Here is a 15,997-nt window from a genome sequence, read left to right as displayed (position 1 = left end):
CCTGTTCAGCTGCTCCAGAGTCACCTTCCACTTCAGGTCTTTGATCATTTCGGCAGCCATAGGAGCCTAAAAAAACAGTTTAGTGTAAAGAAACAACAACCACGCTGTAACAACACAGTGAAGAAATGTTTAAAGAAAGGTTTACATTAAACAACTTTTTGAATATCTTTCTTAAAACAATAAACAAGCTTATTTGGATAGAGGAACAGTTGAGAGGCTAATTACCGTTAGATGTTGGTGTCGCTTGCTTAAATGCAGTTGGATGAATGCATACTTCTTTGAGCAAACAGGACAGCTCAAATTCCTCAATTTAACACTACCTCTGGCCCATCTGATTAAAATCTGACGCTCCTTCAGATTTATAATTTTGTGTGCAGACCTCAAATGATGCCTTAAATGAGCAACATTTGAGGGGCACAGGGGGCATTCCATCACCATCTATGAATGTGTAAATTAAGTTATTTCATTTAAAAAGAATCATGATGACAGCTGTACTCAATTTTACAGTATTGTCATTCAGGCAAACTCAGACACTGTCACGATAAATACGGATGAACCCAAACGCAAACAGGATGTATAACAAATAGTTTATTTACTAACAAACAGGGCAAACAAAACCCACGAGGGGGCAAAACGTAGACAGAACACAAAGAGACTAAACTAGACTATGACTAACAATAACTAGACAATACTCAGGAACAGGAAACTCACAGGATATCACAAGATCTCAAAACTCACAATGATCACAGGGATGTAAGGATCACAATGAACCGAGACAAGACAGCAAACACAAGGAGACTAAATAGGAGAACTAATAAAGGGAACAGGTGATGCTAACTAGACAATCATGACAAACGAGGATAACAAGGGGGCGGGGTAAAGTAACGAGACACACAAGCACATGGCCCAAACCAAAGACCATAGCTGTGTCCCAATGTGAAGGCTGCATCAATCGAAGGCCGCGGACTTCAAATTATGCAGCCTATGCGTCCTTTGATTGTAGCCTTCGTGGAATTTCATAATTGCGCAACCAGGTGTTCCCGATTACAGCTCCAGGCGCCAAGCAACGGTGCGAGAGTACAGCCATCCTGATAATTCATTTGATATTTGAGTACACAGCTATGGACCCAGAATTGGCTATTGCCATTTTTATGTTTTATATTTCATTGGAGAACATGGTGAGGATGTTTCAGGTCTTGTACTTTCGGCTTAGACGAAGGTTCAAATGTTCATTTATAATTACTTTGATGCGATTTTATAGGCTAGTGTATTATTTTTATTATGCACATAAATGGACCTTGGTACATACATTTACACAGGTTTTCAACGCTATTTGAATATAAAACCCAGTTGAATATAAAAAAGTCTAGTGCGAATGTTACTCCCGCTCGTCATCGGCAGCTGTCACTGAAGACAATCGTCCGTAAGCTACACCGGTCCGAGCGCTTCAGATGCGCCCTTTGAAATGGGACGGAGCTGTAGTTAGCAACAACTTGTTAATATTGTGACAATAGGCCTACATGTTGTTACTTTCATTGTCAGAATAACCAGTGGTGGTAAGTAAGGAACTACAAACTTCGTTCATGACAAGGAGGTTTTTTCCCTGCAGAATACACTTTTACTCTAGAGACCTTTAGGCCTACATTAGAGTAACGTTATGCAAGATCATTTTGCTTTACTAAGGTTTGAAATATATGACTAGTAGTTTTTCCCCAATGCGGTATTAGTGGTTATTAATAAAGCGTAATAAAGTATCTCAATATTTATTTCATGAGTCAGCCCTGCAAACCGGTTGGTAGAAACCAGTGGATAGTGGAAATATGCACTCAAACACTCAGAGACCATCAGATGATGTCCCACCAGCAGGAGGCCTTACCAGGGGCTCTATTGTGGAGCCCGTCGCGGTCCAGCAGCTCACCAGGGTCTCCCACTCAGCTCAATACAAGTCTACATCATTCTTTCTTATTTTATGTACTGTAAATTTAAATGTGTATGTTGATTTTGAGATTTTTTAACGTATGTTGTAAATAGTTGGAGGAAAAAAGGTATAGAATCATTTGTTTCATGTAAAAATGATGACTGTCATTACAAAAATAAACTATGTCCAGAGCAATGAATTTTCTTTTATTTACACATTTAAAGTTGCATAAAAATAAATAAATATATTTTTTAAAAGGGAAAAAAATCTGTTTAAGTTAAAAAAAGTTAAACAAATATATATAATATTCTCAATCATTCTTTCAAGAAGAGCCTCTGTCCCAACACCTCATCCATGAGGACAAACCAGGGCCAAGTTTCAGCAGTGGGTTTCCCACTCACACCCTCACCTGTCCCAGGACACTTGCAATCCTAAGGCAGAGCAAATTAACCATGGCTTGTTAACAACAACAGCACAATACATTTCAGCTAAGATGTGTGTATTAACTTTCTTACTTGGTTTTTTTTTTTTGGCCTGTATGAGAGTTACCTTCCCCAGCAGACCCATTTTCTCCAGAATTGCTATAAAAAAGCAGAAAAGGGTACATGAAAAATTAAAACCTTAAATTATAGTTAAAGGTTTTAACCTTATAGTTAAAACCTTTGTAGACGTAGCTTGCATGACACCACTACAAAAACACATAAAAGTAAAACCCCATTGCCTTGTCTACTGCTTTTCTTATTGTTGTGGGCTTTATAGGGTGAGTGATATTTCTTATAATACACAAGTGAGACAGACTAGTGCAAATATTACAATAAAAATTAATTTAATTTATTTATTTAATTGCAATTTAATAAATTGAGCTGTCTGCTCCTTTCTCCCTGAAACAATTATTAAACTAAATATTAGGACAAGTTGTATACCACCTTACAAATGAAGCCACGCAATGGTGATGAATGAGTTAAGATGAAGTTTATAAGAAAGAAAAACTTGTGGCTTTTAACTCACTAGCTATTTGAGTAAATGAAAACATAATACTTACATTTAAATGTGAATTTGCCGTCCACCACCGAACTCTCGGCCGTCATTTTTTTATAATAATAATGCTGTCGTCACCGGCGCGCGATGGCTTATGGGATAGAATCAGGCCGCAAGGATCCGTTTATGCATCCTTTCTTTCACGGGGAAATGAAGGGTGCATTTGGCGTCGCTTTTGAATCAGGGTAGCCTTCGTCGCGCCGCGATGACTCAACCGGCCTTCGAATACGGCCTTTGGATGATGCCGAATTGAATTGGGACAGCCTTCATCGCGCCGCGGTGACGCAATCGGCCTTAAAATGCGACCTCCAGGTGTGCAGCCTTTGAATTGGGACATCCTTCGTCGCGCCGCTGTGACGTTTCGTCGTGCCGCTGTGACGCAATCGGCCTTCAAATACGGCCAATCGGCCTTCAAATACGGCCAATCGGCCTTCAAATACGGACTTCGGAGGCTGTAGCCTTCACATTGGGACACAGCTCATGGGTGCTTCTCAATATCCCTCCTCGTCTCCTCGCTCCTCCGTCCTCCATCCTATGACCCGGAAACCGATCGAGCTCAGCCATCTTGAAGGACATCTCAATTCTCTAATTGCACCGTGAGGAGGCGAGGATCGAGGAGTGAGGAGGCTTCCAGAGGAGCTATGAGCGAGGATACACAGGTATATCCTATGCGGAAGTGTTTTATTGACTTAACGTGACGCACGTGTAAATTCTCCTCCCTCTTCACATCGGTCACAATAATTTTATAGCTACAGATGGTACTCAACCAGAATGCCTATTACCGCCGCGACAGGCACCGCGGCAAAACTACCGCGGCAAAAATAATCCAGTCGCATTTCAAAGTCATTCGCGAAATGACCGCCAGGTGGCGCAGGGGGACATTGTGCAATTGCCGTATTTTGAAATGTAAGCGGGGTTAATGTCAATTAACAGATGAAATAGGCTACTATAGAACATGGTTTAGGACAGAAAAATAGAATCATAACTTAAAAATAGAGACGAGAACAATATAGCCTTTATTTCATATTGTAGCCTAGACGTCGGTGGGCGACATAAGCCTATTGCCCGTTGGGAGCAGCGTGATAAAATAATAATAATAACAGAAATAACGAACAAAAATAAATTAGGTGCAAAGAAGCTGATTATTTGTTTACTACTCTATTGAGGAATAAGACGAATATGAGCGCTTCTCTGGAGAAGAGTGGATAAACAGGGCATTTCTAAATGAGTACATTCATGGCCGAATGGTAGAACTGACGTATCGGTCATTTGGATGACACGGGTTCGAATCCCGAACAAACATAGACTATTTTAGATTTTATATTAGACTATTAATGCATGTCATAGCCTATTATTAATGCAGACAATCAAACAAACAAAATTTTTTTATACAGGATTGCCTTTTTTTTTTTGTTCTAATAAAGAGTTTGTAAAACATGTTAAGCAAGGTACGATTTGCCAGGGGGGACGGGATTTCCTTCTGGTCTAAACATCCCTGCTTCTGCTGAATTATTTTAATTCCCCCTCCCTCCACAGTAACCAATGCTATAAATTACTTCACCAATAGACCATTTAAAATATATAATGTAAAGATATGCAACAGGCACGTTTAAACGACAAACAATAAATTCAGAACCAGTTTCAGTTCATGGTTCCAGTGGCCGCACGGCTTTCAAAATGTCACAAAGCTTTTTGAGATTATTTTGAATGAAATATTGAAGTTTATAATAAAGTATTTTGGCACACCACGCCGAGTGGCGCTATCCATTGTTCTAAAGTCGGGTTTTATTCTGGCATGTTGAATTAGTTCGACAGACGCGGCTGCGCGTTCATTTGGATTTATTTTTCTCATAACAGACAGCTAAAAATTACTTAGGCCCTAATAGGCTACTCCGTAGTTTTTTAGTCCTAGGCTACAGATCAGAGTAGAGTATCCTACATCGTTCAAAACTGTAAACTTTTATTCATATTCAAACTTTTATTCAAAAGTTTATCTGTCGTCTCTGTCTCCAGGAACTGCGCGTCACAAAAATGAACCGAAAGCCACTTTCCTCCGCTCAGTCACGATAAGAAATCGGCTATGTCTAAAGCCTTTAAATGTCTAAATATTTAATAAATGTTATCTGATTAGGTAATCCGTATGAAACCGAGAGGTGCAGATTATCTACTCAAACTAGCTGTGAGCGCTTCCCAATGATGAACGGACAAGGGTGAAAATCTCTCTATAATTAAATGTAGTCTAGGCTAAATCACCCTGAATTAAATTGTAAAAATAGATCAGATAATTTATTTGTCGAAATGTTGCGATATTGTTTCATTTAAGTTCATAATTATTATATAAATGTTATTTAGTTTAGCAGCAGCAAGCACTGTGGTTCGAGATTTATATATATAAAAAATAATAATAGCTAATTCACAAATCGCGCACCCTGGTTGTAAGGATCCAAAGATCCCCATGGAATTTAACATCGAGTTGAACATTGTATTCATGACAACAAATGAACATGCGTTTGTATTTAGGTTTGCTTGGAAAAAGCTGGCCCAAACCGAGGTAGTGTTTTATTTCTTAAATTATTGAAATAATTAAATGTTTATTAATAAACTTTTATGACAGAAACATTAGCCTACATAGCCTAAATAATTTAATTATTTCATTATCAACACTTTACTATAGCCTAATGCTAATGTCTAGTGTGAATTCCGACTTCTCTTTGTTTTGAGTCGGTCTCAGACTCAGATCGCCTGTGGGGGGTTGGGGGTTCAGGAGGTGTTAAATGTTCTGTTCATATGCAGAGTGAGTCTGATGACCAGGCAAAGGCAAAATACTTTTAAAGATAAATCTCTCGATGTGTCCAAATGTAGGCCCTTAAATTATAAATATTGTAGTTTTATGTATTGTATTTAAAGGGGTTTCACACACACTTTCAGTTGAAGTGTTCAATCCATTTGTTTCAACTGGTTTTGTAGAATTTTAACACGTTTGAGTAGTGTGTTTGTCAACAATCTGGCATTATCTAAACATAAACTATCGACGAAACGCGTTCTTGCCAACTAAACGAATGCAAGTGAGCAGCAGATACAGAGCTTTTTATTCGCGATCCACCTCGTTTTATTGTACGGTGAATTCAACCAGGCATTCTGTTTGAAGCAAGACTCAATCATTTGTTACAGTTTTTTTTTTTTCGTGATTTGTATGGATGACACACAGCGACACAGTAGCCTATTATCAGCTGTATAATGGGGTTTTACCCTGAAATCTTGTTTAATGTCGAGAGAGACCCGGCGCGCGCAGTGCAGGGAGACTAAATCAACTAAAATAAAAGAGATCCAGCGCGAGAGAAGCAAAGAAAATCTTAATTTATGTTGCTTTGAACTATTTTCGTTTTGTAGACTAGCTTACTGTTTTAATTGTTTATTTAGCTGCAATTTATTTGGCAATACAGATTTAAAATGTCGCAAGAATAAGATTCTGTTTCTTACTTAGAAAATAAACTCTAACTCGATGCAACCCTGTTTTAAATAAATAAACTGCCCCCGACACTTTATTTAAACCTTGAAATGTCCAGGATCTGTTTTTAAAAATTTCTTCCTTTGCTATGGCGGGTATCAATTGTCAGTCATCTCAATTTCGTGGATGATTCACAAAACAATAATTTAGCAGATTAAAGATAGCTTCGTCATTTTCATTTTCTGACGCGATCGGCTGATAATCTTTCCTTCATCAGTTTTGTCGTCTGTGCAGCGGCTCTACTGGAATCTAGCAAAAGTATGTTGTAATGTGCCATTGATAATTAAACAAAACGCTTGACTTCAAATAAACAGTTATATCTAAGCATCAAGAATGGTAAAACATTTAACACTGTCAGCCAAAGCTAGTGAGATTCGATCTCGCATCGCTTGTAGCTCCGTGAAGCTCATGCTGTTGCGTTGTCCACTGCGCTACCGTCGGTCCGCTGATAAGACGTTGCTCTTGCAAAGCCTCATTGATGTAGCCTAATATTTTTCTATTGCAATGTTTTGTGTTGAAATGTTTTCATTATTTATTAAATGTATTAGGCCTACATTTAATTTCAGTCTTGTGATTATATGAATTCATTTAACTAAATGTTTAACTTGAATTGATCTGTTTTACCACATTTCAAACACTCTCAATGAGCCGCGGCGCGGCGGCAGTTTACGCAATAGAGAGAATAAACTGACACTTTTCAAAGTCTGCGATTGTAGCGCCTCTTAGCGGTCAAAGGCAGCAAATACACCCCCGCAATTTTACCGCCGCGGGAACGGCGGCGGTAAAAGTCTCATTCTGGTTGAGTACCATCTGTATATAATTTTATTGCAGTTTATATAAACCACACGTCACATATTTCAACAGGGTATCTTGCTTTATTATTATTTATTATGAATTTCTTAAATAACCAAACTTCAACAACATCAGGGCAGATCTCTTGAGCAGCGCAGCTGATGACGCTGTAAAGTGACGCTCGAGTGATCAAGTATTCCAATGTATAAAAAAGCTTTCATTCGATTCCTCCGTCCTCATTTCCTTTCCTTGCAGCCTTCCCTCGCGTCCTCCAGGGGGTGGAGCTGAGACGCGAGGAAAGGAAACGAGGATGCACAAATAAGAATTGAGAAGCACCCCATGTGTTGTACACAAACATGGGTCTGCCATGATCCTGTCTCAGAACTAGAGAACTCAAGGACTAGAGGACAGAATCATGACAGACACTCAACAACTCATATGGCTCTTCAACATCATCCCACCACAATGATGGAGGCCGTCTATACCAACTCTACGCCTGTATGGGCTACGAGAAAACATCACCCAGAGACAAAATGATGTCAGCTGTACTCATTTTTACATTATTGTGTCAATGAGGCAAACTCTCGCGACGCGTTTTGAACTTTCCCAAGGTTCAAATAAAGACTATTCAACTTATCACTGACTGGTTATCTTTTTTTTTATTTTTTATAAATGAACATTTCTAACAATTATTTTATATATCATTTTGGTCTTTTTAATTTTTTTAAATATATATTTCTAACACAACCAGTAGATTTATCATCACTGTTCATTATAGCATATCTGCGAAAACATGTCTGAGCCATAGGCTGCCTGGGGAACATGAACAGATTTATATTGTCAAATTTATTTTTCTAGGTTTTAGGAGCGATTTAATTCTGAGCCAGTAACGTCACCGGCGCCTCTGCTCGCGGCCGCCATTATGGAACGCGCAAGTTGTTTTTCTGCTGATTTCTCTGACAAAACTCAGCCAAAAATTCTGAAACGTATATCGTTATTTTCAGTTGGAATAGACGCTTCCAACAAGCCCTGTGGCATTATAATCCGTTGAGTTTTCGTCGAGATAGGTTTTTCACAAATTTGCTGAGATGACGTCACCGGCGCCTCTGCTCGCGGCCGCCATTATGTAACGCGCAAGTTGGTTTTCTGCTGATTTCTCTGCCAAAACTCAGCCAAAAATTCTGAAACTTATATCGTTATTTTCAGTTGGAATAGACACTTCGAATCCGTTGAGTTTTCGTCGAGATAGGTTTTTCACTCTTCAAAGATAGCCTATAGCTAGATAGGTATAGCCTAGGTCTATATTTTTTTTCCAAAAACAAATAATAGTTTTCAAAAGGGTCCCGCACATATGAAAACTCCCCCAGATTACTGCCACAAAGAAGACATGATTGTTACCTTACTGGTCCCAGGCATTCTGATAGTGAGTGCTCGTGGATGAAGAGCTCCACCCCCTCTATCGTGACTGACTGAAGCGAAGTTCTGCAAGAGCCGCACAGCATCTGAACTACGTTTTACAAGGGTAAGCAAATATACTTGTGTTTGAATAAGTACTAAAACCTATGTCTATAAAGGATCATATTTTATTTATTCGATGTCTGACTGAGATATGTGGGGCGCAAATTTGCTGAGACAGTAACGTCACCGGCGCCTCTGCTCGCGGCCGCCATTATGGAACGTGCAAGTTGTTTTTCTGCTGATTTCTCTGCCAAAACTCAGCCAAAAATATAGTTATTTTCAGTTGGAATAGACGCTTCCAACAAGCCCTGTGGCATTCGAATCTGTTGAGTTTTCGTCGAGATAGGTTTTTCACTCTTCAAATCTTAAGATAGGCTATTTTCTTTCATTTGTTTTAAACCAAATAATAGTTTTATCTTAGACAAATTCGTCTAATGTCAAGGTATACAAATAAAAAGAACTGAGGATGAAGATGACTGAATATCTTTTTTTTCATAAATAAACATTTATAATAAATATTTTATAAATAATTGTGGCCTTCCCCAGGTAGCAAACAGACGTTGGCCCAACGTTTGTTGTTGTGTTGGGCCAACGTTGGGTGCTGACGTTGGCCCAACGTAATTTTGTCCGTTGGGCCAACGTTGGGCCAACCATGATATTGGACAGCCAGCAGACCTTCTGCCAACCTAAAAATACCTTACCAACCTTCTGCCAACTTAAAAACCACTAAAACAACATTGGGCCAACCATGTCATTGGACAGCCAGCAGACCTTCTAGCAAATAAAAAATATAGCCTATTTTAACCATCTGCCAACTTCATAAATAGTAAATCTTATAAATAAATAGGCTTTACCTTTCACTCAAATTTTAAGATTGTGATATGGCCTATTCATTGTTGAATTGCATTAAGACAGAACAACAGACAAACTGAATTGGTTATAAAAATGAACCTATTTAATGGTAACAAAATTAACTTATTGCAGTTTAATGTTGTGGTGCTGTTGTTGGAAAAACTACAGCAGATAATAGATAAATAACTGTTAAAACATCTCCACAGTCAATTATATAGACAGATTTTCATTCAACGATGAGTCGATGGACAAAAAAGTAGAAAAAAACTAGACAAAGGCAGCGGAAAAAATGCAAGGAAAAGTAAAACAAAGTCAAAGAAATCGACAAGGAACCAAAAAGTTATTAAAAAAAGGCGGCAAAGAAAATGCGGAAGAAGGCCAAAAAAAACAAACAAAAAAACATGTGCAGATTCTCTTCCGTATTCTGCAGTTTTTTTCAGATTTGAAGCGAATTCCCTCTGATGATGAAGACGGAGCGGAAGAGGAGAAGTAGCAGCATATACTCCAGTAAAAAACACACAAACATACAAACAACTTTTTAGAACATTTAAGATGTGTCGTTCTATTTTAATTACACAACCCCAAAACGTTTTCTGCAAGAAATTCACCATGTTGGGGTAGCAAATGTTTTATCTTAATGTAGTGTAAAGATGAAATGCACCTCTGTTTATACGGAAGTAAAATAATTTCAAATGTGTTTGAAATAAAAAGCCTGTTAAATTGCACTGGAAAACAATATGCAGTGCATTAACCATGATAATCTCAGCATAATCTCCAGCTGCTGTTAGTCGACCTCACCAGCAGGGAGCGCAAGCGCGTGTTGTATAAAGTTAAGGCAACTAAACAACCAAGAGAAATATATGTCTACCTCAAATGTAATATTTGTTCTGTTCATCAGCATCGGAGGAATAACATTATAATCTCGTTCACGGTAGAGAAAGATGCATGTAGGCTACACAGGGACCGTGAAGACACTGAATTAAACATAAAAAAGCCCTCACAATAATCACAAATACACTTACATTTCTATAAATCAGTTTTTATGAAAGAATGAATGAATGAATGAATGAATGGCTTGCTCTAACTGTTGCTCTGTTCTTCGTCAACAACACGCGCTTGCGCTCCCTGCTGGTGAGGAGACTAACAGCAGATGGAGATTATGCTCGGTAATCTACTGCTTTTCCTGCAGTTCCTGGATGTCAATGTTGAATTTACTGTCGAATTTGAACCACTGAATTTGTGGAAGCGAATTTGTAAAGAGAAATAAAATGGACCAAAAATTGCCTGCTGAATATTAAAGGTTGGATTTTTAAACAGTTTGAAAATTTTGGAAGTGAAATATGAAAGGTGAATATGGATTATTGAATTGTTATTAATAAAAAAGTGTTTGAAATGTTTTGAATTGAAATATTCACAGCTTAAATATACAACCATGTTGAATTTCAGCCCATAAAAATGCAAGCCCTAAAAATACAATGCTTTAAAATGCAAGCAAGTGCAATTCAACAGGCTTTTTATTTAAAAAAACATTTGACATTATTTACTTCCATATGTTTAGTGGTGGGGTTAGACAGAGGAAGAAAAAACAATCATTGGACACTTACATTCACTTTCACAGCTGTTGGAATCCGCTTGAGGCATCTGCTTTTCTGTGTTAAAGAAAAAATATAGTAATTATCAAAATGTAAATGACTTAAAACTTATATATTAATATTTATAAAACGGTTAGTTCCAATCCTTGATTCTGATTGGTCAATAGCTGTGCTTTATTCACGATAAAACCAGAGCCCGTCTATAGCATAGACAGTATATAAACGTCTATAGTCATCTGTCAGTTGCGTCTTCCTTCTCCGTGGTCACAAGTTTGAGTCCTTTCAGTGTAAAAGTCTTCTCTACCGACTGACTCACTCATAAAGACAGTCTCTGCCGCCATCTATTGGCGAAATAATGTATGTAACTTCTGTTGCTGTTCACGGTCAGGGACTATTTTTTCCAGCGGAAGGAAGGCTTTTAGTGATTTTACTTCATGAAAGTTGCATAGATACATATTTTTCGGCTTTAATAGTTGTATTGTGTGGTAACCGTTTTATAAAAGCAATAAGGTACTCGAGGTTAATGCTGTATCGTGAATAAGTCACGGCTAACTCCGCTTCACATCGAGCCTAACAACGCCCTTCAGCCGTGACTTATTCACGATACAGCACAGCCTCTCTCACCTTATTGCTTGCATATAATAATTAATAACATATTTGATCAGCCTTAAAAAGGGCTTGTGTACCTTTTTCTGTTGCTCTTTTTTTTTCTTCCTCCATTTCGGTCTCCACTATACTTCAGCCAGGTTTTTATTTTTTCCTCGGCTTCCACCACTTTTGCTCCTTGTTTTTTGGCTGCATTTGTCAGCATGAAATTAAAGAAAATTAAACAGAGAAAGGGTTAGCAGACAGATCATATCTGAGGTGTATTTTGTAGAGTTTTGTAGAGATGATTGAAATAATTGGCATTCTTTCATTGACTTGCATTGTATTTCATTTAATGACCCATTATGTGAGACTGTAAGGGGTTGTTTCCTCTTTTGCTATTTCAAAGTTATGTCTAAGTTTTGAAAGTTTGAATGTTTTTTAAAACATATCACCTATGACAACTTTTGCTAGCAAGAGTGTAGAAAATGGGCTCTTCTGTCCTCTCCCTTGCCAATTAAAATTGTTGGCCAACTCGTTGGTTATTATTTCCCTCATGATTCTGTGGACAATGTCTTTGGCAGATGTTCCACCCAAGCTGGTAAGATATCTTGTCTATGAAAAAAATCATGTGTTAAGCAACAGTAAATCAGGTCTAGATCTCTTCATGTTAGTATTCTTTTAAGTGAAGTAACAGAACATCATTAGAATTTACCAGGGAACGTTGTGTGTCTCTGTTTGACAGCTTATCCTCTAGATCTTTTATGCCCGTCATGCTCCTTAATGGAAACTGAAACTCCTCATTTACAACTTCAGTTGCATTCTCTCTTCGCATAATGGCCTAAAGGAGGAGCGTATTCTGCCTGACTTGACCTTTTATCTCTTCCAGCATCTGGTAGAGCCGGAGTTCTCTGTCTGAATCAGACAAACATACGATACAACATTATAACTACACAGAATTGAACGTATAAAGAGAGAGACTGCATCTCTTCTTTTGTTGTCTTTATCATAACATAACTTTTCCAGCCTTTTGTTGAATCCATCCCAGCTTTTTTTTTGAGACGTGTTGCTGGCATTAAATTCAAAATGTGCTTACATTTCCCATAAAATATTAAAATTTGACATTTTCGATATGTTGTCTATGTCCTTTTTTCAGCTAAATATGATTTTACAAGATTTGAAATTTTTTTTTTATTTTGCAATTTACATAGGGCAGGGCTTAAAAGGTTTATAATTTGAAAATAGTACAACTTAGCAAGGCGAAGTTGGTTTTATTCTCCTATTTGCTTACATTACATACATTTTATTTTGTTCCTTGAACAGTTTCTAATCCATGTTAGAGACTAAAAAGGTAATTACTAAAAACTCCTGTGAAAAAAACTATTGTAAAAGGTTTGGAATAATTCTACGTACCATCTTGTCTTGGTTCAGGGACTGTCACAGCAGGTGCTGATGGTGCAAATGGTGGTATGGCTGGCAAGTTCAGGCTCCATTACTGCAGAATTTTTTATTTTTTTTGGTCTTTCCATTGTCTCTGCATATGGAACAGTAAGAAACAGAATCAGTACAATGTACAATACATTGCCAAACATCACAACATTTACTCCCATCCAGAGTTTCGCTGCGAATCTTATACAACAAGAAAGTTACCAATGTTCAAAAGTTCCTTTCAACATATCGTCCCCTTGGAATTAAATATAGTTTACTACAACTCAATTTTGACAGAAATGTCAGATATAACCTTGTACTGTAATTTCCCAACTATTAGTCGCAGTTTATACATTTATTTTGCTAAATTTCTTCAGGTTAATACACAAGAGCAGTTAATATGGTATTAATGTTTTTTTTTTACTTGCATAAAACACTCTCCTGTGGCTTATTCACACAAAATTACTTTCATTAATTCTAAGGGGACTATATTATATTGTATGTTTTTGTCTGTACCTGTGTGGAGCCAGCTTGTTGAGGCCTGCACTGGAGGTCTTCCTGAGGCTGTATCAGATGTAAATCCATTTACATATTTTGATGATGGTCTGTTGGACACATTAAAGGTAATCAATGTTTTAAAAGTGCAATGCAAGTAAGCAGTAGGCTATAAAAGGAGAACAGAGATTAGAGGAAACATACACTCTTTTCCGTACACTTTCCTCATCTGTAGACTCCAAACTGTTGCCTTTACAAAACTTCACCAGCTTTCTTCTGGCTTTTTCATAGGAATCTAAACATAGAAACAAACAACATCACATCAACATCAAGCCTATTATCTGAACATTTGAAAAGAACTGCTTGGCATAACTCACAAGGAGCATCTTTTCATTTTTTAAGCTGGGGGCTTGTGGGAATCAAGCAGTATGCAGTAAAGGATAAGCCACAAACCCATCCTTATACTGTAAAAGAAGGACTTTTGAAACAGTCTGTGTAGGAACAATAGTCAATGACTGCCTGGGTTGTTTCACAAAGAATATATGAAGACTTGATGAATCAATTGGATAGGTGAAAAAAGATGACTTGTTTTGGAATTTAAGACAGACTAGATGCGATGCTTCCTTGTCTTTTAAAATGTTTTTCACTATATACATATCTCCACTGAACAGAATATAGTTGTCTCCGTCTGATAAACTAATTGAAGTTCCACCATTTACATATTTCTTATACTGTGTAAACTGCTGAGATGTCACATTGTATGGAATAGTCAAGTCAAGTCAAGAATATTTGTATAGCGCTTTTCACAATGCAGATTGTATCAAAGCAGCTTCACAGTATTAAATTAAAATAATAATAAAACGTCCATGTTAGGTAATGCCAATCAATAGTAATATTGATTGATTCATTAAATTGAATATCCCCAACTGAGCAAGCCAAAGGCAACAGTGGCAAGGAAACGAAAAACTCCATCAGGTGACCCAATGGTGACCTAAAACTCCATCAGGTGACCTAATGGAGAAAAAAAAAACCTTGGGAGAACCCAGGCTCAGTCGGGGGCCAGTTCTCCTCTGGCGGTTATGAACTAGAGGCCGGATTTGACTGTAAGATTAACATTTATATGAATGCCTGGTTAAAGAGATGCGTCTTTAATCTAGTTTTGAACTGGGAGAGCGAGTCTGAGCAACGAACAGTATCAGGAAGGCTATTCCAGAGTTTTGGAGCTAAATGTGAGAATGCTCTCCCTCCTTTGGTGGACTTAGATATCCTAGGTATAACCAAAAGCCTTGAATTTAGCGATCTTAAAGAGCGCGATGGATTATAGGGCGATAGAAGATCCGTTAAATAAACTGGAGCTAAGCCGTTTAGGGCTTTATAAGTCAGTAACAATACCTTATAATTAATACGGAACTTTATAGGTAACCAGTGTAGAGATGATAAGATCGGTGTTATATGATCATATTTTCTTGATCTGGTAAGAACTCTAGCAGCTGCATTTTGGACTAACTGTAGCTTGTTTATGAGGATGCAGGACAACCAGCTAATAGAGCATTACAGTAATCTAGTCTCGAGGTCATGAATGCATGAACTAACTTTTCTGCATCAGAAACTGATAGCATATTACGTAGCTTAGCAATGTTTCTAAGGTGGAAAAATGCCGTTTTTGTAACATATGAAATATGATTTTTAAAAGACAGGTCGCAGTCTAGTAAGACACCCAGGTCTTTTACTGTAGAGGATAAAGTAGCAGGACATCCTACTATGTTAAAGTTGTATTGTGAGAGGTTTTGTGGGCGGTTTTTTGAACCGATGAGTAGTACCTCCGTCTTGTCTGGATTTAATAGAAGAAAATTACGCGTCATCCAATCTTTTATATCTTTAACACACTCTGTCAATTTTGATAATTTAGCGTTTTCATCCGGCCGTGATGAAATATATAATTGAGTGTCATCAGCATAACAATGGAAACTAATTCCATGTTTCCTTATAATATTTCCAAGTGGCAGCATATATATTGAGAATAATAGAGGGCCTAGCACAGATCCCTGCGGCACTCCATAGTTTACTGAAGATATGATCGATTTTTTTCCATTTAAATAAACAAAATGGTAGCGGTCAGATAAGTATGATCTAAACCAGCTTAATGCTTGTCCTTGAACGCCAGTATAATTTTGTAGTCGATCTAAGAGTATTGTGTGATCTATAGTATCGAACGCAGCACTAAGATCAAGTAAAACTAATATTGAGAATACAGCCTTGGTCCGAAGCTAAAAGTAAATCATTAGTGATTTTAACGAGCGCAGTTTCAGTGCTATGGTGCGGCCTGAATCC

At 37.7% G+C, this 15,997-nt stretch overlaps 1 long non-coding RNA gene across 1 annotated transcript; it reads right to left on the bottom strand.

The window, feature by feature from the left end:
* Positions 1-2,249: 2,249 nt before the first annotated feature.
* On the bottom strand, positions 2,250-3,371 carry LOC306997625. The gene is made up of 3 exons (XR_013797408.1): positions 2,961-3,371; positions 2,468-2,499; positions 2,250-2,349 (listed from the first exon to the last, which is right to left on the bottom strand). It is a non-coding gene; the product is annotated as an uncharacterized lncRNA (long non-coding RNA).
* Between the last annotated feature and the right edge of the window lie 12,626 nt (positions 3,372-15,997).

The sequence above is a fragment of the Phoxinus phoxinus genome, assembly GCF_949152265.1.
Source record: "Phoxinus phoxinus genome assembly, chromosome: 4".
Classification (NCBI taxonomy): domain Eukaryota; kingdom Metazoa; phylum Chordata; class Actinopteri; order Cypriniformes; family Leuciscidae; genus Phoxinus; species Phoxinus phoxinus.
This window is presented reverse-complemented; position numbering and strand designations above follow the sequence as displayed.